This window comes from Salmo salar, chromosome 08 (assembly GCF_965601325.2).
Source record: "Salmo salar chromosome 08, fSalSal1, whole genome shotgun sequence".
Classification (NCBI taxonomy): Eukaryota; Metazoa; Chordata; class Actinopteri; order Salmoniformes; family Salmonidae; genus Salmo; species Salmo salar.
This window is the reverse complement of record NC_138298.1, coordinates 2,002,501-2,024,534: the sequence shown is the minus strand read 5'-3', so window position 1 is coordinate 2,024,534 and position 22,034 is coordinate 2,002,501. Positions and strand designations below refer to the sequence as shown.

At 42.3% G+C, this 22,034-nt stretch overlaps 51 non-coding genes across 51 annotated transcripts; all 51 read right to left on the bottom strand.

The window, feature by feature from the left end:
• Positions 1 to 114: 114 nt before the first annotated feature.
• On the bottom strand, positions 115 to 233 carry LOC145854795 (5S ribosomal RNA). Its single transcript, XR_014375679.1, has one exon. It is a non-coding gene; the product is annotated as a 5S ribosomal RNA (ribosomal RNA).
• A 399-nt stretch (positions 234 to 632) lies between these two features.
• LOC145854794 (5S ribosomal RNA) lies at positions 633 to 751 on the bottom strand. The gene has a single exon (XR_014375678.1). It is a non-coding gene; the product is annotated as a 5S ribosomal RNA (ribosomal RNA).
• Positions 752 to 890: 139 nt separating this feature from the next.
• Positions 891 to 1,009, bottom strand: LOC145882480 (5S ribosomal RNA). Its single transcript, XR_014394048.1, has one exon. It is a non-coding gene; the product is annotated as a 5S ribosomal RNA (ribosomal RNA).
• A 139-nt stretch (positions 1,010 to 1,148) lies between these two features.
• On the bottom strand, positions 1,149 to 1,267 carry LOC145854793 (5S ribosomal RNA). The gene has a single exon (XR_014375677.1). It is a non-coding gene; the product is annotated as a 5S ribosomal RNA (ribosomal RNA).
• Positions 1,268 to 1,676: 409 nt separating this feature from the next.
• On the bottom strand, positions 1,677 to 1,795 carry LOC145854792 (5S ribosomal RNA). The gene has a single exon (XR_014375676.1). It is a non-coding gene; the product is annotated as a 5S ribosomal RNA (ribosomal RNA).
• Positions 1,796 to 1,934: 139 nt separating this feature from the next.
• On the bottom strand, positions 1,935 to 2,053 carry LOC145854790 (5S ribosomal RNA). Its single transcript, XR_014375674.1, has one exon. It is a non-coding gene; the product is annotated as a 5S ribosomal RNA (ribosomal RNA).
• Positions 2,054 to 2,462: 409 nt separating this feature from the next.
• Positions 2,463 to 2,581, bottom strand: LOC145854789 (5S ribosomal RNA). The gene has a single exon (XR_014375673.1). It is a non-coding gene; the product is annotated as a 5S ribosomal RNA (ribosomal RNA).
• A 399-nt stretch (positions 2,582 to 2,980) lies between these two features.
• On the bottom strand, positions 2,981 to 3,099 carry LOC145854788 (5S ribosomal RNA). The gene has a single exon (XR_014375672.1). It is a non-coding gene; the product is annotated as a 5S ribosomal RNA (ribosomal RNA).
• A 409-nt stretch (positions 3,100 to 3,508) lies between these two features.
• Positions 3,509 to 3,627, bottom strand: LOC145885224 (5S ribosomal RNA). Its single transcript, XR_014396805.1, has one exon. It is a non-coding gene; the product is annotated as a 5S ribosomal RNA (ribosomal RNA).
• A 409-nt stretch (positions 3,628 to 4,036) lies between these two features.
• Positions 4,037 to 4,155, bottom strand: LOC145854787 (5S ribosomal RNA). The gene has a single exon (XR_014375671.1). It is a non-coding gene; the product is annotated as a 5S ribosomal RNA (ribosomal RNA).
• Positions 4,156 to 4,564: 409 nt separating this feature from the next.
• On the bottom strand, positions 4,565 to 4,683 carry LOC145855887 (5S ribosomal RNA). Its single transcript, XR_014376775.1, has one exon. It is a non-coding gene; the product is annotated as a 5S ribosomal RNA (ribosomal RNA).
• Positions 4,684 to 4,822: 139 nt separating this feature from the next.
• On the bottom strand, positions 4,823 to 4,941 carry LOC145881752 (5S ribosomal RNA). Its single transcript, XR_014393322.1, has one exon. It is a non-coding gene; the product is annotated as a 5S ribosomal RNA (ribosomal RNA).
• Positions 4,942 to 5,350: 409 nt separating this feature from the next.
• LOC145855876 (5S ribosomal RNA) lies at positions 5,351 to 5,469 on the bottom strand. The gene has a single exon (XR_014376764.1). It is a non-coding gene; the product is annotated as a 5S ribosomal RNA (ribosomal RNA).
• Positions 5,470 to 5,608: 139 nt separating this feature from the next.
• On the bottom strand, positions 5,609 to 5,727 carry LOC145881751 (5S ribosomal RNA). The gene has a single exon (XR_014393321.1). It is a non-coding gene; the product is annotated as a 5S ribosomal RNA (ribosomal RNA).
• Positions 5,728 to 6,136: 409 nt separating this feature from the next.
• LOC145886260 (5S ribosomal RNA) lies at positions 6,137 to 6,255 on the bottom strand. Its single transcript, XR_014397844.1, has one exon. It is a non-coding gene; the product is annotated as a 5S ribosomal RNA (ribosomal RNA).
• A 409-nt stretch (positions 6,256 to 6,664) lies between these two features.
• On the bottom strand, positions 6,665 to 6,783 carry LOC145857568 (5S ribosomal RNA). Its single transcript, XR_014378467.1, has one exon. It is a non-coding gene; the product is annotated as a 5S ribosomal RNA (ribosomal RNA).
• Positions 6,784 to 7,192: 409 nt separating this feature from the next.
• LOC145854786 (5S ribosomal RNA) lies at positions 7,193 to 7,311 on the bottom strand. Its single transcript, XR_014375670.1, has one exon. It is a non-coding gene; the product is annotated as a 5S ribosomal RNA (ribosomal RNA).
• Positions 7,312 to 7,450: 139 nt separating this feature from the next.
• Positions 7,451 to 7,569, bottom strand: LOC145854785 (5S ribosomal RNA). Its single transcript, XR_014375669.1, has one exon. It is a non-coding gene; the product is annotated as a 5S ribosomal RNA (ribosomal RNA).
• A 409-nt stretch (positions 7,570 to 7,978) lies between these two features.
• On the bottom strand, positions 7,979 to 8,097 carry LOC145854784 (5S ribosomal RNA). The gene has a single exon (XR_014375668.1). It is a non-coding gene; the product is annotated as a 5S ribosomal RNA (ribosomal RNA).
• Positions 8,098 to 8,506: 409 nt separating this feature from the next.
• Positions 8,507 to 8,625, bottom strand: LOC145855865 (5S ribosomal RNA). The gene has a single exon (XR_014376753.1). It is a non-coding gene; the product is annotated as a 5S ribosomal RNA (ribosomal RNA).
• A 139-nt stretch (positions 8,626 to 8,764) lies between these two features.
• Positions 8,765 to 8,883, bottom strand: LOC145881750 (5S ribosomal RNA). Its single transcript, XR_014393320.1, has one exon. It is a non-coding gene; the product is annotated as a 5S ribosomal RNA (ribosomal RNA).
• Positions 8,884 to 9,292: 409 nt separating this feature from the next.
• Positions 9,293 to 9,411, bottom strand: LOC145855854 (5S ribosomal RNA). The gene has a single exon (XR_014376742.1). It is a non-coding gene; the product is annotated as a 5S ribosomal RNA (ribosomal RNA).
• A 139-nt stretch (positions 9,412 to 9,550) lies between these two features.
• On the bottom strand, positions 9,551 to 9,669 carry LOC145881749 (5S ribosomal RNA). Its single transcript, XR_014393319.1, has one exon. It is a non-coding gene; the product is annotated as a 5S ribosomal RNA (ribosomal RNA).
• Positions 9,670 to 10,078: 409 nt separating this feature from the next.
• Positions 10,079 to 10,197, bottom strand: LOC145886259 (5S ribosomal RNA). The gene has a single exon (XR_014397843.1). It is a non-coding gene; the product is annotated as a 5S ribosomal RNA (ribosomal RNA).
• Positions 10,198 to 10,606: 409 nt separating this feature from the next.
• Positions 10,607 to 10,725, bottom strand: LOC145857567 (5S ribosomal RNA). The gene has a single exon (XR_014378466.1). It is a non-coding gene; the product is annotated as a 5S ribosomal RNA (ribosomal RNA).
• Positions 10,726 to 11,134: 409 nt separating this feature from the next.
• Positions 11,135 to 11,253, bottom strand: LOC145857565 (5S ribosomal RNA). Its single transcript, XR_014378464.1, has one exon. It is a non-coding gene; the product is annotated as a 5S ribosomal RNA (ribosomal RNA).
• A 409-nt stretch (positions 11,254 to 11,662) lies between these two features.
• LOC145854783 (5S ribosomal RNA) lies at positions 11,663 to 11,781 on the bottom strand. Its single transcript, XR_014375667.1, has one exon. It is a non-coding gene; the product is annotated as a 5S ribosomal RNA (ribosomal RNA).
• Positions 11,782 to 11,920: 139 nt separating this feature from the next.
• LOC145854782 (5S ribosomal RNA) lies at positions 11,921 to 12,039 on the bottom strand. The gene has a single exon (XR_014375666.1). It is a non-coding gene; the product is annotated as a 5S ribosomal RNA (ribosomal RNA).
• Positions 12,040 to 12,448: 409 nt separating this feature from the next.
• Positions 12,449 to 12,567, bottom strand: LOC145881888 (5S ribosomal RNA). Its single transcript, XR_014393456.1, has one exon. It is a non-coding gene; the product is annotated as a 5S ribosomal RNA (ribosomal RNA).
• A 409-nt stretch (positions 12,568 to 12,976) lies between these two features.
• LOC145855843 (5S ribosomal RNA) lies at positions 12,977 to 13,095 on the bottom strand. Its single transcript, XR_014376731.1, has one exon. It is a non-coding gene; the product is annotated as a 5S ribosomal RNA (ribosomal RNA).
• A 139-nt stretch (positions 13,096 to 13,234) lies between these two features.
• On the bottom strand, positions 13,235 to 13,353 carry LOC145881748 (5S ribosomal RNA). The gene has a single exon (XR_014393318.1). It is a non-coding gene; the product is annotated as a 5S ribosomal RNA (ribosomal RNA).
• Positions 13,354 to 13,762: 409 nt separating this feature from the next.
• LOC145857564 (5S ribosomal RNA) lies at positions 13,763 to 13,881 on the bottom strand. Its single transcript, XR_014378463.1, has one exon. It is a non-coding gene; the product is annotated as a 5S ribosomal RNA (ribosomal RNA).
• A 139-nt stretch (positions 13,882 to 14,020) lies between these two features.
• On the bottom strand, positions 14,021 to 14,139 carry LOC145881746 (5S ribosomal RNA). Its single transcript, XR_014393316.1, has one exon. It is a non-coding gene; the product is annotated as a 5S ribosomal RNA (ribosomal RNA).
• A 409-nt stretch (positions 14,140 to 14,548) lies between these two features.
• Positions 14,549 to 14,667, bottom strand: LOC145857563 (5S ribosomal RNA). The gene has a single exon (XR_014378462.1). It is a non-coding gene; the product is annotated as a 5S ribosomal RNA (ribosomal RNA).
• A 409-nt stretch (positions 14,668 to 15,076) lies between these two features.
• LOC145857562 (5S ribosomal RNA) lies at positions 15,077 to 15,195 on the bottom strand. The gene has a single exon (XR_014378461.1). It is a non-coding gene; the product is annotated as a 5S ribosomal RNA (ribosomal RNA).
• Positions 15,196 to 15,604: 409 nt separating this feature from the next.
• Positions 15,605 to 15,723, bottom strand: LOC145854781 (5S ribosomal RNA). Its single transcript, XR_014375665.1, has one exon. It is a non-coding gene; the product is annotated as a 5S ribosomal RNA (ribosomal RNA).
• A 139-nt stretch (positions 15,724 to 15,862) lies between these two features.
• On the bottom strand, positions 15,863 to 15,981 carry LOC145854779 (5S ribosomal RNA). The gene has a single exon (XR_014375663.1). It is a non-coding gene; the product is annotated as a 5S ribosomal RNA (ribosomal RNA).
• A 409-nt stretch (positions 15,982 to 16,390) lies between these two features.
• LOC145854778 (5S ribosomal RNA) lies at positions 16,391 to 16,509 on the bottom strand. The gene has a single exon (XR_014375662.1). It is a non-coding gene; the product is annotated as a 5S ribosomal RNA (ribosomal RNA).
• A 409-nt stretch (positions 16,510 to 16,918) lies between these two features.
• LOC145855831 (5S ribosomal RNA) lies at positions 16,919 to 17,037 on the bottom strand. The gene has a single exon (XR_014376719.1). It is a non-coding gene; the product is annotated as a 5S ribosomal RNA (ribosomal RNA).
• Positions 17,038 to 17,176: 139 nt separating this feature from the next.
• On the bottom strand, positions 17,177 to 17,295 carry LOC145854777 (5S ribosomal RNA). Its single transcript, XR_014375661.1, has one exon. It is a non-coding gene; the product is annotated as a 5S ribosomal RNA (ribosomal RNA).
• Positions 17,296 to 17,704: 409 nt separating this feature from the next.
• LOC145855820 (5S ribosomal RNA) lies at positions 17,705 to 17,823 on the bottom strand. Its single transcript, XR_014376708.1, has one exon. It is a non-coding gene; the product is annotated as a 5S ribosomal RNA (ribosomal RNA).
• A 139-nt stretch (positions 17,824 to 17,962) lies between these two features.
• On the bottom strand, positions 17,963 to 18,081 carry LOC145854776 (5S ribosomal RNA). Its single transcript, XR_014375660.1, has one exon. It is a non-coding gene; the product is annotated as a 5S ribosomal RNA (ribosomal RNA).
• A 409-nt stretch (positions 18,082 to 18,490) lies between these two features.
• Positions 18,491 to 18,609, bottom strand: LOC145854775 (5S ribosomal RNA). Its single transcript, XR_014375659.1, has one exon. It is a non-coding gene; the product is annotated as a 5S ribosomal RNA (ribosomal RNA).
• A 409-nt stretch (positions 18,610 to 19,018) lies between these two features.
• On the bottom strand, positions 19,019 to 19,137 carry LOC145855809 (5S ribosomal RNA). Its single transcript, XR_014376697.1, has one exon. It is a non-coding gene; the product is annotated as a 5S ribosomal RNA (ribosomal RNA).
• A 139-nt stretch (positions 19,138 to 19,276) lies between these two features.
• On the bottom strand, positions 19,277 to 19,395 carry LOC145854774 (5S ribosomal RNA). The gene has a single exon (XR_014375658.1). It is a non-coding gene; the product is annotated as a 5S ribosomal RNA (ribosomal RNA).
• A 409-nt stretch (positions 19,396 to 19,804) lies between these two features.
• On the bottom strand, positions 19,805 to 19,923 carry LOC145855798 (5S ribosomal RNA). The gene has a single exon (XR_014376686.1). It is a non-coding gene; the product is annotated as a 5S ribosomal RNA (ribosomal RNA).
• Positions 19,924 to 20,062: 139 nt separating this feature from the next.
• On the bottom strand, positions 20,063 to 20,181 carry LOC145854773 (5S ribosomal RNA). The gene has a single exon (XR_014375657.1). It is a non-coding gene; the product is annotated as a 5S ribosomal RNA (ribosomal RNA).
• Positions 20,182 to 20,590: 409 nt separating this feature from the next.
• Positions 20,591 to 20,709, bottom strand: LOC145886703 (5S ribosomal RNA). The gene has a single exon (XR_014398288.1). It is a non-coding gene; the product is annotated as a 5S ribosomal RNA (ribosomal RNA).
• Positions 20,710 to 21,118: 409 nt separating this feature from the next.
• On the bottom strand, positions 21,119 to 21,237 carry LOC145855787 (5S ribosomal RNA). The gene has a single exon (XR_014376675.1). It is a non-coding gene; the product is annotated as a 5S ribosomal RNA (ribosomal RNA).
• A 139-nt stretch (positions 21,238 to 21,376) lies between these two features.
• LOC145854772 (5S ribosomal RNA) lies at positions 21,377 to 21,495 on the bottom strand. The gene has a single exon (XR_014375656.1). It is a non-coding gene; the product is annotated as a 5S ribosomal RNA (ribosomal RNA).
• A 399-nt stretch (positions 21,496 to 21,894) lies between these two features.
• Positions 21,895 to 22,013, bottom strand: LOC145854771 (5S ribosomal RNA). Its single transcript, XR_014375655.1, has one exon. It is a non-coding gene; the product is annotated as a 5S ribosomal RNA (ribosomal RNA).
• Between the last annotated feature and the right edge of the window lie 21 nt (positions 22,014 to 22,034).

Genomic DNA, 22,034 nt, shown 5'->3' with positions numbered 1-22,034 from the left:
ATTTGATCCTATTAAAAAGGCAGGAAGCTGCATTTAGTCAATTCATCATTAAATGCTTACTACAAGGCAGTGTTGCTGATGAAATAGTGCAGGGGCACACCCTCGTGGACAAAATGCTTACAGCACCTGGTATTCCCAGGCGGTCTCCCATCCAAGTACTAACCAGGCCCGACCCTGCTTAGCTTCCGAGATCAGACGAGATCGGGCGTACCCAGGCTGGTATGGCCGTAAGCGAGAAACAATCTCTTGCTACAACATATATAGTCAAAGTGAGTGTGATAAACAGACATTGCATTTTCACCAATTAGATAAGCAGCTTGAACTTTGTGTCACTGAAAAAGTAGAAGAAATTACAAACACTGTTCCCATCACTTTTTAGCACAGGTAGTTGGATAAAATACAAACTTTATTTCCTTTCATCATTTGAACAGGGCAAAGGAGCACAAAGCTGCATTCAGCAACAATATTCTTGTTTGTCTTATAAATACAAGGCAGATGCTAATTGAAAACACAAGGAAATTTGATCCTATTAAAAAGGCAGGAAGCTGCATTTAGTCAATTCATCATTAAATGCTTACTACAAGGCAGTGTTGCTGATGAAATAGTGCAGGGGCACACCCTCGTGGACAAAATGCTTACAGCACCTGGTATTCCCAGGCGGTCTCCCATCCAAGTACTAACCAGGCCCGACCCTGCTTAGCTTCCGAGATCAGACGAGATCGGGCGTACCCAGGCTGGTATGGCCGTAAGCGAGAAACAATCTCTTGCTACAACATATATAGTCAAAGTGAGTCTGATAAAACAGACATTTAGTCAATTCATCATTAAATGCTTAATACAAGGCAGTGTTGCTGATGAAATAGTGCAAGAGCACACCCTCGTGGACAAAATGCTTACAGCACCTGGTGTTCCCAGGCGGTCTCCCATCCAAGTACTAACCAGGCCCGACCCTGCTTAGCTTCCGAGATCAGATGAGATCGGGCGTACCCAGGCTGGTATGGCCGTAAGCGAGAAACAATCTCTTGCTACAACATATATAGTCAAAGTGAGTCTGATAAAACAGACATTTAGTCAATTCATCATTAAATGCTTAATACAAGGCAGTGTTGCTGATGAAATAGTGCAAGAGCACACCCTCGTGGACAAAATGCTTACAGCACCTGGTATTCCCAGGCGGTCTCCCATCCAAGTACTAACCAGGCCCGACCCTGCTTAGCTTCCGAGATCAGACGAGATCGGGCGTACCCAGGCTGGTATGGCCGTAAGCGAGAAAAAATCTCTTGCTACAACATATATAGTCAAAGTGAGTGTGATAAACAGACATTGCATTTTCACCAATTAGATAAGCAGCTTGAACTTTGTGTCACTGAAAAAGTAGAAGAAATTACAAACACTGTTCCCATCACTTTTTAGCACAGGTAGTTGGATAAAATACAAACTTTATTTCCTTTCATCATTTGAACAGGGCAAAGGAGCACAAAGCACACACAAGCTGCATTCAGCAACAATATTCTTGTTTGTCTTATAAATACAAGGCAGATGCTAATTGAAAACACAAGGAAATTTGATCCTATTAAAAAGGCAGGAAGCTGCATTTAGTCAATTCATCATTAAATGCTTACTACAAGGCAGTGTTGCTGATGAAATAGTGCAGGGGCACACCCTCGTGGACAAAATGCTTACAGCACCTGGTATTCCCAGGCGGTCTCCCATCCAAGTACTAACCAGGCCCGACCCTGCTTAGCTTCCGAGATCAGACGAGATCGGGCGTACCCAGGCTGGTATGGCCGTAAGCGAGAAACAATCTCTTGCTACAACATATATAGTCAAAGTGAGTCTGATAAAACAGACATTTAGTCAATTCATCATTAAATGCTTAATACAAGGCAGTGTTGCTGATGAAATAGTGCAAGAGCACACCCTCGTGGACAAAATGCTTACAGCACCTGGTATTCCCAGGCGGTCTCCCATCCAAGTACTAACCAGGCCCGACCCTGCTTAGCTTCCGAGATCAGACGAGATCGGGCGTACCCAGGCTGGTATGGCCGTAAGCGAGAAAAAATCTCTTGCTACAACATATATAGTCAAAGTGAGTGTGATAAACAGACATTGCATTTTCACCAATTAGATAAGCAGCTTGAACTTTGTGTCACTGAAAAAGTAGAAGAAATTACAAACACTGTTCCCATCACTTTTTAGCACAGGTAGTTGGATAAAATACAAACTTTATTTCCTTTCATCATTTGAACAGGGCAAAGGAGCACAAAGCACACACAAGCTGCATTCAGCAACAATATTCTTGTTTGTCTTATAAATACAAGGCAGATGCTAATTGAAAACACAAGGAAATTTGATCCTATTAAAAAGGCAGGAAGCTGCATTTAGTCAATTCATCATTAAATGCTTACTACAAGGCAGTGTTGCTGATGAAATAGTGCAGGGGCACACCCTCGTGGACAAAATGCTTACAGCACCTGGTATTCCCAGGCGGTCTCCCATCCAAGTACTAACCAGGCCCGACCCTGCTTAGCTTCCGAGATCAGACGAGATCGGGCGTACCCAGGCTGGTATGGCCGTAAGCGAGAAACAATCTCTTGCTACAACATATATAGTCAAAGTGAGTGTGATAAACAGACATTGCATTTTCACCAATTAGATAAGCAGCTTGAACTTTGTGTCACTGAAAAAGTAGAAGAAATTACAAACACTGTTCCCATCACTTTTTAGCACAGGTAGTTGGATAAAATACAAACTTTATTTCCTTTCATCATTTGAACAGGGCAAAGGAGCACAAAGCTGCATTCAGCAACAATATTCTTGTTTGTCTTATAAATACAAGGCAGATGCTAATTGAAAACACAAGGAAATTTGATCCTATTAAAAAGGCAGGAAGCTGCATTTAGTCAATTCATCATTAAATGCTTACTACAAGGCAGTGTTGCTGATGAAATAGTGCAGGGGCACACCCTCGTGGACAAAATGCTTACAGCACCTGGTATTCCCAGGCGGTCTCCCATCCAAGTACTAACCAGGCCCGACCCTGCTTAGCTTCCGAGATCAGACGAGATCGGGCGTACCCAGGCTGGTATGGCCGTAAGCGAGAAACAATCTCTTGCTACAACATATATAGTCAAAGTGAGTGTGATAAACAGACATTGCATTTTCACCAATTAGATAAGCAGCTTGAACTTTGTGTCACTGAAAAAGTAGAAGAAATTACAAACACTGTTCCCATCACTTTTTAGCACAGGTAGTTGGATAAAATACAAACTTTATTTCCTTTCATCATTTGAACAGGGCAAAGGAGCACAAAGCACACACAAGCTGCATTCAGCAACAATATTCTTGTTTGTCTTATAAATACAAGGCAGATGCTAATTGAAAACACAAGGAAATTTGATCCTATTAAAAAGGCAGGAAGCTGCATTTAGTCAATTCATCATTAAATGCTTACTACAAGGCAGTGTTGCTGATGAAATAGTGCAAGAGCACACCCTCGTGGACAAAATGCTTACAGCACCTGGTATTCCCAGGCGGTCTCCCATCCAAGTACTAACCAGGCCCGACACTGCTTAGCTTCCGAGATCAGACGAGATCGGGCGTACCCAGGCTGGTATGGCCGTAAGCGAGAAACAATCTCTTGCTACAACATATATAGTCAAAGTGAGTGTGATAAACAGACATTGCATTTTCACCAATTAGATAAGCAGCTTGAACTTTGTGTCACTGAAAAAGTAGAAGAAATTACAAACACTGTTCCCATCACTTTTTAGCACAGGTAGTTGGATAAAATACAAACTTTATTTCCTTTCATCATTTGAACAGGGCAAAGGAGCACAAAGCACACACAAGCTGCATTCAGCAACAATATTCTTGTTTGTCTTATAAATACAAGGCAGATGCTAATTGAAAACACAAGGAAATTTGATCCTATTAAAAAGGCAGGAAGCTGCATTTAGTCAATTCATCATTAAATGCTTACTACAAGGCAGTGTTGCTGATGAAATAGTGCAGGGGCACACCCTCGTGGACAAAATGCTTACAGCACCTGGTATTCCCAGGCGGTCTCCCATCCAAGTACTAACCAGGCCCGACCCTGCTTAGCTTCCGAGATCAGACGAGATCGGGCGTACCCAGGCTGGTATGGCCGTAAGCGAGAAACAATCTCTTGCTACAACATATATAGTCAAAGTGAGTGTGATAAACAGACATTGCATTTTCACCAATTAGATAAGCAGCTTGAACTTTGTGTCACTGAAAAAGTAGAAGAAATTACAAACACTGTTCCCATCACTTTTTAGCACAGGTAGTTGGATAAAATACAAACTTTATTTCCTTTCATCATTTGAACAGGGCAAAGGAGCACAAAGCACACACAAGCTGCATTCAGCAACAATATTCTTGTTTGTCTTATAAATACAAGGCAGATGCTAATTGAAAACACAAGGAAATTTGATCCTATTAAAAAGGCAGGAAGCTGCATTTAGTCAATTCATCATTAAATGCTTACTACAAGGCAGTGTTGCTGATGAAATAGTGCAGGGGCACACCCTCGTGGACAAAATGCTTACAGCACCTGGTATTCCCAGGCGGTCTCCCATCCAAGTACTAACCAGGCCCGACCCTGCTTAGCTTCCGAGATCAGATGAGATCGGGCGTACCCAGGCTGGTATGGCCGTAAGCGAGAAACAATCTCTTGCTACAACATATATAGTCAAAGTGAGTCTGATAAAACAGACATTTAGTCAATTCATCATTAAATGCTTAATACAAGGCAGTGTTGCTGATGAAATAGTGCAAGAGCACACCCTCGTGGACAAAATGCTTACAGCACCTGGTATTCCCAGGCGGTCTCCCATCCAAGTACTAACCAGGCCCGACCCTGCTTAGCTTCCGAGATCAGACGTGATCGGGCGTACCCAGGCTGGTATGGCCGTAAGCGAGAAACAATCTCTTGCTACAACATATATAGTCAAAGTGAGTGTGATAAACAGACATTGCATTTTCACCAATTAGATAAGCAGCTTGAACTTTGTGTCACTGAAAAAGTAGAAGAAATTACAAACACTGTTCCCATCACTTTTTAGCACAGGTAGTTGGATAAAATACAAACTTTATTTCCTTTCATCATTTGAACAGGGCAAAGGAGCACAAAGCACACACAAGCTGCATTCAGCAACAATATTCTTGTTTGTCTTATAAATACAAGGCAGATGCTAATTGAAAACACAAGGAAATTTGATCCTATTAAAAAGGCAGGAAGCTGCATTTAGTCAATTCATCATTAAATGCTTACTACAAGGCAGTGTTGCTGATGAAATAGTGCAGGGGCACACCCTCGTGGACAAAATGCTTACAGCACCTGGTATTCCCAGGCGGTCTCCCATCCAAGTACTAACCAGGCCCGACCCTGCTTAGCTTCCGAGATCAGATGAGATCGGGCGTACCCAGGCTGGTATGGCCGTAAGCGAGAAACAATCTCTTGCTACAACATATATAGTCAAAGTGAGTCTGATAAAACAGACATTTAGTCAATTCATCATTAAATGCTTAATACAAGGCAGTGTTGCTGATGAAATAGTGCAAGAGCACACCCTCGTGGACAAAATGCTTACAGCACCTGGTATTCCCAGGCGGTCTCCCATCCAAGTACTAACCAGGCCCGACCCTGCTTAGCTTCCGAGATCAGACGTGATCGGGCGTACCCAGGCTGGTATGGCCGTAAGCGAGAAACAATCTCTTGCTACAACATATATAGTCAAAGTGAGTGTGATAAACAGACATTGCATTTTCACCAATTAGATAAGCAGCTTGAACTTTGTGTCACTGAAAAAGTAGAAGAAATTACAAACACTGTTCCCATCACTTTTTAGCACAGGTAGTTGGATAAAATACAAACTTTATTTCCTTTCATCATTTGAACAGGGCAAAGGAGCACAAAGCACACACAAGCTGCATTCAGCAACAATATTCTTGTTTGTCTTATAAATACAAGGCAGATGCTAATTGAAAACACAAGGAAATTTGATCCTATTAAAAAGGCAGGAAGCTGCATTTAGTCAATTCATCATTAAATGCTTACTACAAGGCAGTGTTGCTGATGAAATAGTGCAGGGGCACACCCTCGTGGACAAAATGCTTACAGCACCTGGTATTCCCAGGCGGTCTCCCATCCAAGTACTAACCAGGCCAGACCCTGCTTAGCTTCCGAGATCAGACGAGATCGGGAGTACCCAGGCTGGTATGGCCGTAAGCGAGAAACAATCTCTTGCTACAACATATATAGTCAAAGTGAGTGTGATAAACAGACATTGCATTTTCACCAATTAGATAAGCAGCTTGAACTTTGTGTCACTGAAAAAGTAGAAGAAATTACAAACACTGTTCCCATCACTTTTTAGCACAGGTAGTTGGATAAAATACAAACTTTATTTCCTTTCATCATTTGAACAGGGCAAAGGAGCACAAAGCACACACAAGCTGCATTCAGCAACAATATTCTTGTTTGTCTTATAAATACAAGGCAGATGCTAATTGAAAACACAAGGAAATTTGATCCTATTAAAAAGGCAGGAAGCTGCATTTAGTCAATTCATCATTAAATGCTTACTACAAGGCAGTGTTGCTGATGAAATAGTGCAGGGGCACACCCTCGTGGACAAAATGCTTACAGCACCTGGTATTCCCAGGCGGTCTCCCATCCAAGTACTAACCAGGCCCGACCCTGCTTAGCTTCCGAGATCAGACGAGATCGGGAGTACCCAGGCTGGTATGGCCGTAAGCGAGAAACAATCTCTTGCTACAACATATATAGTCAAAGTGAGTGTGATAAACAGACATTGCATTTTCACCAATTAGATAAGCAGCTTGAACTTTGTGTCACTGAAAAAGTAGAAGAAATTACAAACACTGTTCCCATCACTTTTTAGCACAGGTAGTTGGATAAAATACAAACTTTATTTCCTTTCATCATTTGAACAGGGCAAAGGAGCACAAAGCACACACAAGCTGCATTCAGCAACAATATTCTTGTTTGTCTTATAAATACAAGGCAGATGCTAATTGAAAACACAAGGAAATTTGATCCTATTAAAAAGGCAGGAAGCTGCATTTAGTCAATTCATCATTAAATGCTTACTACAAGGCAGTGTTGCTGATGAAATAGTGCAGGGGCACACCCTCGTGGACAAAATGCTTACAGCACCTGGTATTCCCAGGCGGTCTCCCATCCAAGTACTAACCAGGCCCGACCCTGCTTAGCTTCCGAGATCAGACGAGATCGGGCGTACCCAGGCTGGTATGGCCGTAAGCGAGAAACAATCTCTTGCTACAACATATATAGTCAAAGTGAGTCTGATAAAACAGACATTTAGTCAATTCATCATTAAATGCTTAATACAAGGCAGTGTTGCTGATGAAATAGTGCAAGAGCACACCCTCGTGGACAAAATGCTTACAGCACCTGGTATTCCCAGGCGGTCTCCCATCCAAGTACTAACCAGGCCCGACCCTGCTTAGCTTCCGAGATCAGACGAGATCGGGCGTACCCAGGCTGGTATGGCCGTAAGCGAGAAACAATCTCTTGCTACAACATATATAGTCAAAGTGAGTGTGATAAACAGACATTGCATTTTCACCAATTAGATAAGCAGCTTGAACTTTGTGTCACTGAAAAAGTAGAAGAAATTACAAACACTGTTCCCATCACTTTTTAGCACAGGTAGTTGGATAAAATACAAACTTTATTTCCTTTCATCATTTGAACAGGGCAAAGGAGCACAAAGCACACACAAGCTGCATTCAGCAACAATATTCTTGTTTGTCTTATAAATACAAGGCAGATGCTAATTGAAAACACAAGGAAATTTGATCCTATTAAAAAGGCAGGAAGCTGCATTTAGTCAATTCATCATTAAATGCTTACTACAAGGCAGTGTTGCTGATGAAATAGTGCAGGGGCACACCCTCGTGGACAAAATGCTTACAGCACCTGGTATTCCCAGGCGGTCTCCCATCCAAGTACTAACCAGGCCCGACCCTGCTTAGCTTCCGAGATCAGACGAGATCGGGCGTACCCAGGCTGGTATGGCCGTAAGCGAGAAACAATCTCTTGCTACAACATATATAGTCAAAGTGAGTGTGATAAACAGACATTGCATTTTCACCAATTAGATAAGCAGCTTGAACTTTGTGTCACTGAAAAAGTAGAAGAAATTACAAACACTGTTCCCATCACTTTTTAGCACAGGTAGTTGGATAAAATACAAACTTTATTTCCTTTCATCATTTGAACAGGGCAAAGGAGCACAAAGCACACACAAGCTGCATTCAGCAACAATATTCTTGTTTGTCTTATAAATACAAGGCAGATGCTAATTGAAAACACAAGGAAATTTGATCCTATTAAAAAGGCAGGAAGCTGCATTTAGTCAATTCATCATTAAATGCTTACTACAAGGCAGTGTTGCTGATGAAATAGTGCAGGGGCACACCCTCGTGGACAAAATGCTTACAGCACCTGGTATTCCCAGGCGGTCTCCCATCCAAGTACTAACCAGGCCCGACCCTGCTTAGCTTCCGAGATCAGATGAGATCGGGCGTACCCAGGCTGGTATGGCCGTAAGCGAGAAACAATCTCTTGCTACAACATATATAGTCAAAGTGAGTCTGATAAAACAGACATTTAGTCAATTCATCATTAAATGCTTAATACAAGGCAGTGTTGCTGATGAAATAGTGCAAGAGCACACCCTCGTGGACAAAATGCTTACAGCACCTGGTATTCCCAGGCGGTCTCCCATCCAAGTACTAACCAGGCCCGACCCTGCTTAGCTTCCGAGATCAGACGTGATCGGGCGTACCCAGGCTGGTATGGCCGTAAGCGAGAAACAATCTCTTGCTACAACATATATAGTCAAAGTGAGTGTGATAAACAGACATTGCATTTTCACCAATTAGATAAGCAGCTTGAACTTTGTGTCACTGAAAAAGTAGAAGAAATTACAAACACTGTTCCCATCACTTTTTAGCACAGGTAGTTGGATAAAATACAAACTTTATTTCCTTTCATCATTTGAACAGGGCAAAGGAGCACAAAGCACACACAAGCTGCATTCAGCAACAATATTCTTGTTTGTCTTATAAATACAAGGCAGATGCTAATTGAAAACACAAGGAAATTTGATCCTATTAAAAAGGCAGGAAGCTGCATTTAGTCAATTCATCATTAAATGCTTACTACAAGGCAGTGTTGCTGATGAAATAGTGCAGGGGCACACCCTCGTGGACAAAATGCTTACAGCACCTGGTATTCCCAGGCGGTCTCCCATCCAAGTACTAACCAGGCCCGACCCTGCTTAGCTTCCGAGATCAGATGAGATCGGGCGTACCCAGGCTGGTATGGCCGTAAGCGAGAAACAATCTCTTGCTACAACATATATAGTCAAAGTGAGTCTGATAAAACAGACATTTAGTCAATTCATCATTAAATGCTTAATACAAGGCAGTGTTGCTGATGAAATAGTGCAAGAGCACACCCTCGTGGACAAAATGCTTACAGCACCTGGTATTCCCAGGCGGTCTCCCATCCAAGTACTAACCAGGCCCGACCCTGCTTAGCTTCCGAGATCAGACGTGATCGGGCGTACCCAGGCTGGTATGGCCGTAAGCGAGAAACAATCTCTTGCTACAACATATATAGTCAAAGTGAGTGTGATAAACAGACATTGCATTTTCACCAATTAGATAAGCAGCTTGAACTTTGTGTCACTGAAAAAGTAGAAGAAATTACAAACACTGTTCCCATCACTTTTTAGCACAGGTAGTTGGATAAAATACAAACTTTATTTCCTTTCATCATTTGAACAGGGCAAAGGAGCACAAAGCACACACAAGCTGCATTCAGCAACAATATTCTTGTTTGTCTTATAAATACAAGGCAGATGCTAATTGAAAACACAAGGAAATTTGATCCTATTAAAAAGGCAGGAAGCTGCATTTAGTCAATTCATCATTAAATGCTTACTACAAGGCAGTGTTGCTGATGAAATAGTGCAGGGGCACACCCTCGTGGACAAAATGCTTACAGCACCTGGTATTCCCAGGCGGTCTCCCATCCAAGTACTAACCAGGCCAGACCCTGCTTAGCTTCCGAGATCAGACGAGATCGGGAGTACCCAGGCTGGTATGGCCGTAAGCGAGAAACAATCTCTTGCTACAACATATATAGTCAAAGTGAGTGTGATAAACAGACATTGCATTTTCACCAATTAGATAAGCAGCTTGAACTTTGTGTCACTGAAAAAGTAGAAGAAATTACAAACACTGTTCCCATCACTTTTTAGCACAGGTAGTTGGATAAAATACAAACTTTATTTCCTTTCATCATTTGAACAGGGCAAAGGAGCACAAAGCACACACAAGCTGCATTCAGCAACAATATTCTTGTTTGTCTTATAAATACAAGGCAGATGCTAATTGAAAACACAAGGAAATTTGATCCTATTAAAAAGGCAGGAAGCTGCATTTAGTCAATTCATCATTAAATGCTTACTACAAGGCAGTGTTGCTGATGAAATAGTGCAGGGGCACACCCTCGTGGACAAAATGCTTACAGCACCTGGTATTCCCAGGCGGTCTCCCATCCAAGTACTAACCAGGCCCGACCCTGCTTAGCTTCCGAGATCAGACGAGATCGGGAGTACCCAGGCTGGTATGGCCGTAAGCGAGAAACAATCTCTTGCTACAACATATATAGTCAAAGTGAGTGTGATAAACAGACATTGCATTTTCACCAATTAGATAAGCAGCTTGAACTTTGTGTCACTGAAAAAGTAGAAGAAATTACAAACACTGTTCCCATCACTTTTTAGCACAGGTAGTTGGATAAAATACAAACTTTATTTCCTTTCATCATTTGAACAGGGCAAAGGAGCACAAAGCACACACAAGCTGCATTCAGCAACAATATTCTTGTTTGTCTTATAAATACAAGGCAGATGCTAATTGAAAACACAAGGAAATTTGATCCTATTAAAAAGGCAGGAAGCTGCATTTAGTCAATTCATCATTAAATGCTTACTACAAGGCAGTGTTGCTGATGAAATAGTGCAGGGGCACACCCTCGTGGACAAAATGCTTACAGCACCTGGTATTCCCAGGCGGTCTCCCATCCAAGTACTAACCAGGCCCGACCCTGCTTAGCTTCCGAGATCAGACGAGATCGGGAGTACCCAGGCTGGTATGGCCGTAAGCGAGAAACAATCTCTTGCTACAACATATATAGTCAAAGTGAGTGTGATAAACAGACATTGCATTTTCACCAATTAGATAAGCAGCTTGAACTTTGTGTCACTGAAAAAGTAGAAGAAATTACAAACACTGTTCCCATCACTTTTTAGCACAGGTAGTTGGATAAAATACAAACTTTATTTCCTTTCATCATTTGAACAGGGCAAAGGAGCACAAAGCACACACAAGCTGCATTCAGCAACAATATTCTTGTTTGTCTTATAAATACAAGGCAGATGCTAATTGAAAACACAAGGAAATTTGATCCTATTAAAAAGGCAGGAAGCTGCATTTAGTCAATTCATCATTAAATGCTTACTACAAGGCAGTGTTGCTGATGAAATAGTGCAGGGGCACACCCTCGTGGACAAAATGCTTACAGCACCTGGTATTCCCAGGCGGTCTCCCATCCAAGTACTAACCAGGCCCGACCCTGCTTAGCTTCCGAGATCAGACGAGATCGGGCGTACCCAGGCTGGTATGGCCGTAAGCGAGAAACAATCTCTTGCTACAACATATATAGTCAAAGTGAGTCTGATAAAACAGACATTTAGTCAATTCATCATTAAATGCTTAATACAAGGCAGTGTTGCTGATGAAATAGTGCAAGAGCACACCCTCGTGGACAAAATGCTTACAGCACCTGGTATTCCCAGGCGGTCTCCCATCCAAGTACTAACCAGGCCCGACCCTGCTTAGCTTCCGAGATCAGACGAGATCGGGCGTACCCAGGCTGGTATGGCCGTAAGCGAGAAAAAATCTCTTGCTACAACATATATAGTCAAAGTGAGTGTGATAAACAGACATTGCATTTTCACCAATTAGATAAGCAGCTTGAACTTTGTGTCACTGAAAAAGTAGAAGAAATTACAAACACTGTTCCCATCACTTTTTAGCACAGGTAGTTGGATAAAATACAAACTTTATTTCCTTTCATCATTTGAACAGGGCAAAGGAGCACAAAGCACACACAAGCTGCATTCAGCAACAATATTCTTGTTTGTCTTATAAATACAAGGCAGATGCTAATTGAAAACACAAGGAAATTTGATCCTATTAAAAAGGCAGGAAGCTGCATTTAGTCAATTCATCATTAAATGCTTACTACAAGGCAGTGTTGCTGATGAAATAGTGCAGGGGCACACCCTCGTGGACAAAATGCTTACAGCACCTGGTATTCCCAGGCGGTCTCCCATCCAAGTACTAACCAGGCCCGACCCCGCTTAGCTTCCGAGATCAGACGAGATCGGGCGTACCCAGGCTGGTATGGCCGTAAGCAAGAAACAATCTCTTGCTACAACATATATAGTCAAAGTGAGTGTGATAAACACACATTGCATTTTCACCAATTAGATAAGCAGCTTGAACTTTGTGTCACTGAAAAAGTAGAAGAAATTACAAACACTGTTCCCATCACTTTTTAGCACAGGTAGTTGGATAAAATACAAACTTTATTTCCTTTCATCATTTGAACAGGGCAAAGGAGCACAAAGCACACACAAGCTGCATTCAGCAACAATATTCTTGTTTGTCTTATAAATACAAGGCAGATGCTAATTGAAAACACAAGGAAATTTGATCCTATTAAAAAGGCAGGAAGCTGCATTTAGTCAATTCATCATTAAATGCTTACTACAAGGCAGTGTTGCTGATGAAATAGTGCAGGGGCACACCCTCGTGGACAAAATGCTTACAGCACCTGGTATTCCCAGGCGGTCTCCCATCCAAGTACTAACCAGGCCCGACCCTGCTTAGCTTCCGAGATCAGATGAGATCGGGCGTACCCAGGCTGGTATGGCCGTAAGCGAGAAACAATCTCTTGCTACAACATATATAGTCAAAGTGAGTCTGATAAAACAGACATTTAGTCAATTCATCATTAAATGCTTAATACAAGGCAGTGTTGCTGATGAAATAGTGCAAGAGCACACCCTCGTGGACAAAATGCTTACAGCACCTGGTATTCCCAGGCGGTCTCCCATCCAAGTACTAACCAGGCCCGACCCTGCTTAGCTTCCGAGATCAGACGTGATCGGGCGTACCCAGGCTGGTATGGCCGTAAGCGAGAAACAATCTCTTGCTACAACATATATAGTCAAAGTGAGTGTGATAAACAGACATTGCATTTTCACCAATTAGATAAGCAGCTTGAACTTTGTGTCACTGAAAAAGTAGAAGAAATTACAAACACTGTTCCCATCACTTTTTAGCACAGGTAGTTGGATAAAATACAAACTTTATTTCCTTTCATCATTTGAACAGGGCAAAGGAGCACAAAGCACACACAAGCTGCATTCAGCAACAATATTCTTGTTTGTCTTATAAATACAAGGCAGATGCTAATTGAAAACACAAGGAAATTTGATCCTATTAAAAAGGCAGGAAGCTGCATTTAGTCAATTCATCATTAAATGCTTACTACAAGGCAGTGTTGCTGATGAAATAGTGCAGGGGCACACCCTCGTGGACAAAATGCTTACAGCACCTGGTATTCCCAGGCGGTCTCCCATCCAAGTACTAACCAGGCCCGACCCTGCTTAGCTTCCGAGATCAGACGAGATCGGGAGTACCCAGGCTGGTATGGCCGTAAGCGAGAAACAATCTCTTGCTACAACATATATAGTCAAAGTGAGTCTGATAAAACAGACATTTAGTCAATTCATCATTAAATGCTTAATACAAGGCAGTGTTGCTGATGAAATAGTGCAAGAGCACACCCTCGTGGACAAAATGCTTACAGCACCTGGTATTCCCAGGCGGTCTCCCATCCAAGTACTAACCAGGCCCGACCCTGCTTAGCTTCCGAGATCAGACGTGATCGGGCGTACCCAGGCTGGTATGGCCGTAAGCGAGAAACAATCTCTTGCTACAACATATATAGTCAAAGTGAGTGTGATAAACAGACATTGCATTTTCACCAATTAGATAAGCAGCTTGAACTTTGTGTCACTGAAAAAGTAGAAGAAATTACAAACACTGTTCCCATCACTTTTTAGCACAGGTAGTTGGATAAAATACAAACTTTATTTCCTTTCATCATTTGAACAGGGCAAAGGAGCACAAAGCACACACAAGCTGCATTCAGCAACAATATTCTTGTTTGTCTTATAAATACAAGGCAGATGCTAATTGAAAACACAAGGAAATTTGATCCTATTAAAAAGGCAGGAAGCTGCATTTAGTCAATTCATCATTAAATGCTTACTACAAGGCAGTGTTGCTGATGAAATAGTGCAGGGGCACACCCTCGTGGACAAAATGCTTACAGCACCTGGTATTCCCAGGCGGTCTCCCATCCAAGTACTAACCAGGCCCGACCCTGCTTAGCTTCCGAGATCAGACGAGATCGGGAGTACCCAGGCTGGTATGGCCGTAAGCGAGAAACAATCTCTTGCTACAACATATATAGTCAAAGTGAGTGTGATAAACAGACATTGCATTTTCACCAATTAGATAAGCAGCTTGAACTTTGTGTCACTGAAAAAGTAGAAGAAATTACAAACACTGTTCCCATCACTTTTTAGCACAGGTAGTTGGATAAAATACAAACTTTATTTCCTTTCATCATTTGAACAGGGCAAAGGAGCACAAAGCACACACAAGCTGCATTCAGCAACAATATTCTTGTTTGTCTTATAAATACAAGGCAGATGCTAATTGAAAACACAAGGAAATTTGATCCTATTAAAAAGGCAGGAAGCTGCATTTAGTCAATTCATCATTAAATGCTTACTACAAGGCAGTGTTGCTGATGAAATAGTGCAGGGGCACACCCTCGTGGACAAAATGCTTACAGCACCTGGTATTCCCAGGCGGTCTCCCATCCAAGTACTAACCAGGCCCGACCCTGCTTAGCTTCCGAGATCAGACGAGATCGGGAGTACCCAGGCTGGTATGGCCGTAAGCGAGAAACAATCTCTTGCTACAACATATATAGTCAAAGTGAGTGTGATAAACAGACATTGCATTTTCACCAATTAGATAAGCAGCTTGAACTTTGTGTCACTGAAAAAGTAGAAGAAATTACAAACACTGTTCCCATCACTTTTTAGCACAGGTAGTTGGATAAAATACAAACTTTATTTCCTTTCATCATTTGAACAGGGCAAAGGAGCACAAAGCACACACAAGCTGCATTCAGCAACAATATTCTTGTTTGTCTTATAAATACAAGGCAGATGCTAATTGAAAACACAAGGAAATTTGATCCTATTAAAAAGGCAGGAAGCTGCATTTAGTCAATTCATCATTAAATGCTTACTACAAGGCAGTGTTGCTGATGAAATAGTGCAGGGGCACACCCTCGTGGACAAAATGCTTACAGCACCTGGTATTCCCAGGCGGTCTCCCATCCAAGTACTAACCAGGCCCGACCCTGCTTAGCTTCCGAGATCAGACGAGATCGGGCGTACCCAGGCTGGTATGGCCGTAAGCGAGAAACAATCTCTTGCTACAACATATATAGTCAAAGTGAGTCTGATAAAACAGACATTTAGTCAATTCATCATTAAATGCTTAATACAAGGCAGTGTTGCTGATGAAATAGTGCAAGAGCACACCCTCGTGGACAAAATGCTTACAGCACCTGGTATTCCCAGGCGGTCTCCCATCCAAGTACTAACCAGGCCCGACCCTGCTTAGCTTCCGAGATCAGACGAGATCGGGCGTACCCAGGCTGGTATGGCCGTAAGCGAGAAAAAATCTCTTGCTACAACATATATAGTCAAAGTGAGTGTGATAAACAGACATTGCATTTTCACCAATTAGATAAGCAGCTTGAACTTTGTGTCACTGAAAAAGTAGAAGAAATTACAAACACTGTTCCCATCACTTTTTAGCACAGGTAGTTGGATAAAATACAAACTTTATTTCCTTTCATCATTTGAACAGGGCAAAGGAGCACAAAGCACACACAAGCTGCATTCAGCAACAATATTCTTGTTTGTCTTATAAATACAAGGCAGATGCTAATTGAAAACACAAGGAAATTTGATCCTATTAAAAAGGCAGGAAGCTGCATTTAGTCAATTCATCATTAAATGCTTACTACAAGGCAGTGTTGCTGATGAAATAGTGCAGGGGCACACCCTCGTGGACAAAATGCTTACAGCACCTGGTATTCCCAGGCGGTCTCCCATCCAAGTACTAACCAGGCCCGACCCTGCTTAGCTTCCGAGATCAGACGAGATCGGGCGTACCCAGGCTGGTATGGCCGTAAGCGAGAAACAATCTCTTGCTACAACATATATAGTCAAAGTGAGTGTGATAAACAGACATTGCATTTTCACCAATTAGATAAGCAGCTTGAACTTTGTGTCACTGAAAAAGTAGAAGAAATTACAAACACTGTTCCCATCACTTTTTAGCACAGGTAGTTGGATAAAATACAAACTTTATTTCCTTTCATCATTTGAACAGGGCAAAGGAGCACAAAGCACACACAAGCTGCATTCAACAACAATATTCTTGTTTGTCTTATAAATACAAGGCAGATGCTAATTGAAAACACAAGGAAATTTGATCCTATTAAAAAGGCAGGAAGCTGCATTTAGTCAATTCATCATTAAATGCTTACTACAAGGCAGTGTTGCTGATGAAATAGTGCAGGGGCACACCCTCGTGGACAAAATGCTTACAGCACCTGGTATTCCCAGGCGGTCTCCCATCCAAGTACTAACCAGGCCCGACCCTGCTTAGCTTCCGAGATCAGATGAGATCGGGCGTACCCAGGCTGGTATGGCCGTAAGCGAGAAACAATCTCTTGCTACAACATATATAGTCAAAGTGAGTCTGATAAAACAGACATTTAGTCAATTCATCATTAAATGCTTAATACAAGGCAGTGTTGCTGATGAAATAGTGCAAGAGCACACCCTCGTGGACAAAATGCTTACAGCACCTGGTATTCCCAGGCGGTCTCCCATCCAAGTACTAACCAGGCCCGACCCTGCTTAGCTTCCGAGATCAGACGAGATCGGGCGTACCCAGGCTGGTATGGCCGTAAGCGAGAAACAATCTCTTGCTACAACATATATAGTCAAAGTGAGTGTGATAAACAGACATTGCATTTTCACCAATTAGATAAGCAGCTTGAACTTTGTGTCACTGAAAAAGTAGAAGAAATTACAAACACTGTTCCCATCACTTTTTAGCACAGGTAGTTGGATAAAATACAAACTTTATTTCCTTTCATCATTTGAACAGGGCAAAGGAGCACAAAGCACACACAAGCTGCATTCAGCAACAATATTCTTGTTTGTCTTATAAATACAAGGCAGATGCTAATTGAAAACACAAGGAAATTTGATCCTATTAAAAAGGCAGGAAGCTGCATTTAGTCAATTCATCATTAAATGCTTACTACAAGGCAGTGTTGCTGATGAAATAGTGCAGGGGCACACCCTCGTGGACAAAATGCTTACAGCACCTGGTATTCCCAGGCGGTCTCCCATCCAAGTACTAACCAGGCCCGACCCTGCTTAGCTTCCGAGATCAGATGAGATCGGGCGTACCCAGGCTGGTATGGCCGTAAGCGAGAAACAATCTCTTGCTACAACATATATAGTCAAAGTGAGTCTGATAAAACAGACATTTAGTCAATTCATCATTAAATGCTTAATACAAGGCAGTGTTGCTGATGAAATAGTGCAAGAGCACACCCTCGTGGACAAAATGCTTACAGCACCTGGTATTCCCAGGCGGTCTCCCATCCAAGTACTAACCAGGCCCGACCCTGCTTAGCTTCCGAGATCAGACGAGATCGGGCGTACCCAGGCTGGTATGGCCGTAAGCGAGAAACAATCTCTTGCTACAACATATATAGTCAAAGTGAGTGTGATAAACAGACATTGCATTTTCACCAATTAGATAAGCAGCTTGAACTTTGTGTCACTGAAAAAGTAGAAGAAATTACAAACACTGTTCCCATCACTTTTTAGCACAGGTAGTTGGATAAAATACAAACTTTATTTCCTTTCATCATTTGAACAGGGCAAAGGAGCACAAAGCACACACAAGCTGCATTCAGCAACAATATTCTTGTTTGTCTTATAAATACAAGGCAGATGCTAATTGAAAACACAAGGAAATTTGATCCTATTAAAAAGGCAGGAAGCTGCATTTAGTCAATTCATCATTAAATGCTTACTACAAGGCAGTGTTGCTGATGAAATAGTGCAGGGGCACACCCTCGTGGACAAAATGCTTACAGCACCTGGTATTCCCAGGCGGTCTCCCATCCAAGTACTAACCAGGCCCGACCCTGCTTAGCTTCCGAGATCAGACGAGATCGGGCGTACCCAGGCTGGTATGGCCGTAAGCGAGAAACAATCTCTTGCTACAACATATATAGTCAAAGTGAGTGTGATAAACAGACATTGCATTTTCACCAATTAGATAAGCAGCTTGAACTTTGTGTCACTGAAAAAGTAGAAGAAATTACAAACACTGTTCCCATCACTTTTTAGCACAGGTAGTTGGATAAAATACAAACTTTATTTCCTTTCATCATTTGAACAGGGCAAAGGAGCACAAAGCACACACAAGCTGCATTCAGCAACAATATTCTTGTTTGTCTTATAAATACAAGGCAGATGCTAATTGAAAACACAAGGAAATTTGATCCTATTAAAAAGGCAGGAAGCTGCATTTAGTCAATTCATCATTAAATGCTTACTACAAGGCAGTGTTGCTGATGAAATAGTGCAGGGGCACACCCTCGTGGACAAAATGCTTACAGCACCTGGTATTCCCAGGCGGTCTCCCATCCAAGTACTAACCAGGCCCGACCCTGCTTAGCTTCCGAGATCAGATGAGATCGGGCGTACCCAGGCTGGTATGGCCGTAAGCGAGAAACAATCTCTTGCTACAACATATATAGTCAAAGTGAGTCTGATAAAACAGACATTTAGTCAATTCATCATTAAATGCTTAATACAAGGCAGTGTTGCTGATGAAATAGTGCAAGAGCACACCCTCGTGGACAAAATGCTTACAGCACCTGGTATTCCCAGGCGGTCTCCCATCCAAGTACTAACCAGGCCCGACCCTGCTTAGCTTCCGAGATCAGACGAGATCGGGCGTACCCAGGCTGGTATGGCCGTAAGCGAGAAACAATCTCTTGCTACAACATATATAGTCAAAGTGAGTGTGATAAACAGACATTGCATTTTCACCAATTAGATAAGCAGCTTGAACTTTGTGTCACTGAAAAAGTAGAAGAAATTACAAACACTGTTCCCATCACTTTTTAGCACAGGTAGTTGGATAAAATACAAACTTTATTTCCTTTCATCATTTGAACAGGGCAAAGGAGCACAAAGCACACACAAGCTGCATTCAGCAACAATATTCTTGTTTGTCTTATAAATACAAGGCAGATGCTAATTGAAAACACAAGGAAATTTGATCCTATTAAAAAGGCAGGAAGCTGCATTTAGTCAATTCATCATTAAATGCTTACTACAAGGCAGTGTTGCTGATGAAATAGTGCAGGGGCACACCCTCGTGGACAAAATGCTTACAGCACCTGGTATTCCCAGGCGGTCTCCCATCCAAGTACTAACCAGGCCCGACCCTGCTTAGCTTCCGAGATCAGATGAGATCGGGCGTACCCAGGCTGGTATGGCCGTAAGCGAGAAACAATCTCTTGCTACAACATATATAGTCAAAGTGAGTCTGATAAAACAGACATTTAGTCAATTCATCATTAAATGCTTAATACAAGGCAGTGTTGCTGATGAAATAGTGCAAGAGCACACCCTCGTGGACAAAATGCTTACAGCACCTGGTATTCCCAGGCGGTCTCCCATCCAAGTACTAACCAGGCCCGACCCTGCTTAGCTTCCGAGATCAGACGAGATCGGGCGTACCCAGGCTGGTATGGCCGTAAGCGAGAAACAATCTCTTGCTACAACATATATAGTCAAAGTGAGTGTGATAAACAGACATTGCATTTTCACCAATTAGATAAGCAGCTTGAACTTTGTGTCACTGAAAAAGTAGAAGAAATTACAAACACTGTTCCCATCACTTTTTAGCACAGGTAGTTGGATAAAATACAAACTTTATTTCCTTTCATCATTTGAACAGGGCAAAGGAGCACAAAGCACACACAAGCTGCATTCAGCAACAATATTCTTGTTTGTCTTATAAATACAAGGCAGATGCTAATTGAAAACACAAGGAAATTTGATCCTATTAAAAAGGCAGGAAGCTGCATTTAGTCAATTCATCATTAAATGCTTACTACAAGGCAGTGTTGCTGATGAAATAGTGCAGGGGCACACCCTCGTGGACAAAATGCTTACAGCACCTGGTATTCCCAGGCGGTCTCCAATCCAAGTACTAACCAGGCCCGACCCTGCTTAGCTTCCGAGATCAGACGAGATCGGGCGTACCCAGGCTGGTATGGCCGTAAGCGAGAAACAATCTCTTGCTACAACATATATAGTCAAAGTGAGTGTGATAAACAGACATTGCATTTTCACCAATTAGATAAGCAGCTTGAACTTTGTGTCACTGAAAAAGTAGAAGAAATTACAAACACTGTTCCCATCACTTTTTAGCACAGGTAGTTGGATAAAATACAAACTTTATTTCCTTTCATCATTTGAACAGGGCAAAGGAGCACAAAGCACACACAAGCTGCATTCAGCAACAATATTCTTGTTTGTCTTATAAATACAAGGCAGATGCTAATTGAAAACACAAGGAAATTTGATCCTATTAAAAAGGCAGGAAGCTGCATTTAGTCAATTCATCATTAAATGCTTACTACAAGGCAGTGTTGCTGATGAAATAGTGCAGGGGCACACCCTCGTGGACAAAATGCTTACAGCACCTGGTATTCCCAGGCGGTCTCCCATCCAAGTACTAACCAGGCCCGACCCTGCTTAGCTTCCGAGATCAGATGAGATCGGGCGTACCCAGGCTGGTATGGCCGTAAGCGAGAAACAATCTCTTGCTACAACATATATAGTCAAAGTGAGTCTGATAAAACAGACATTTAGTCAATTCATCATTAAATGCTTAATACAAGGCAGTGTTGCTGATGAAATAGTGCAAGAGCACACCCTCGTGGACAAAATGCTTACAGCACCTGGTATTCCCAGGCGGTCTCCCATCCAAGTACTAACCAGGCCCGACCCTGCTTAGCTTCCGAGATCAGACGAGATCGGGCGTACCCAGGCTGGTATGGCCGTAAGCGAGAAACAATCTCTTGCTACAACATATATAGTCAAAGTGAGTGTGATAAACAGACATTGCATTTTCACCAATTAGATAAGCAGCTTGAACTTTGTGTCACTGAAAAAGTAGAAGAAATTACAAACACTGTTCCCATCACTTTTTAGCACAGGTAGTTGGATAAAATACAAACTTTATTTCCTTTCATCATTTGAACAGGGCAAAGGAGCACAAAGCTGCATTCAGCAACAATATTCTTGTTTGTCTTATAAATACAAGGCAGATGCTAATTGAAAACACAAGGAAATTTGATCCTATTAAAAAGGCAGGAAGCTGCATTTAGTCAATTCATCATTAAATGCTTACTACAAGGCAGTGTTGCTGATGAAATAGTGCAGGGGCACACCCTCGTGGACAAAATGCTTACAGCACCTGGTATTCCCAGGCGGTCTCCCATCCAAGTACTAACCAGGCCCGACCCTGCTTAGCTTCCGAGATCAGACGAGATCGGGCGTACCCAGGCTGGTATGGCCGTAAGCGAGAAACAATCTCTTGCTACA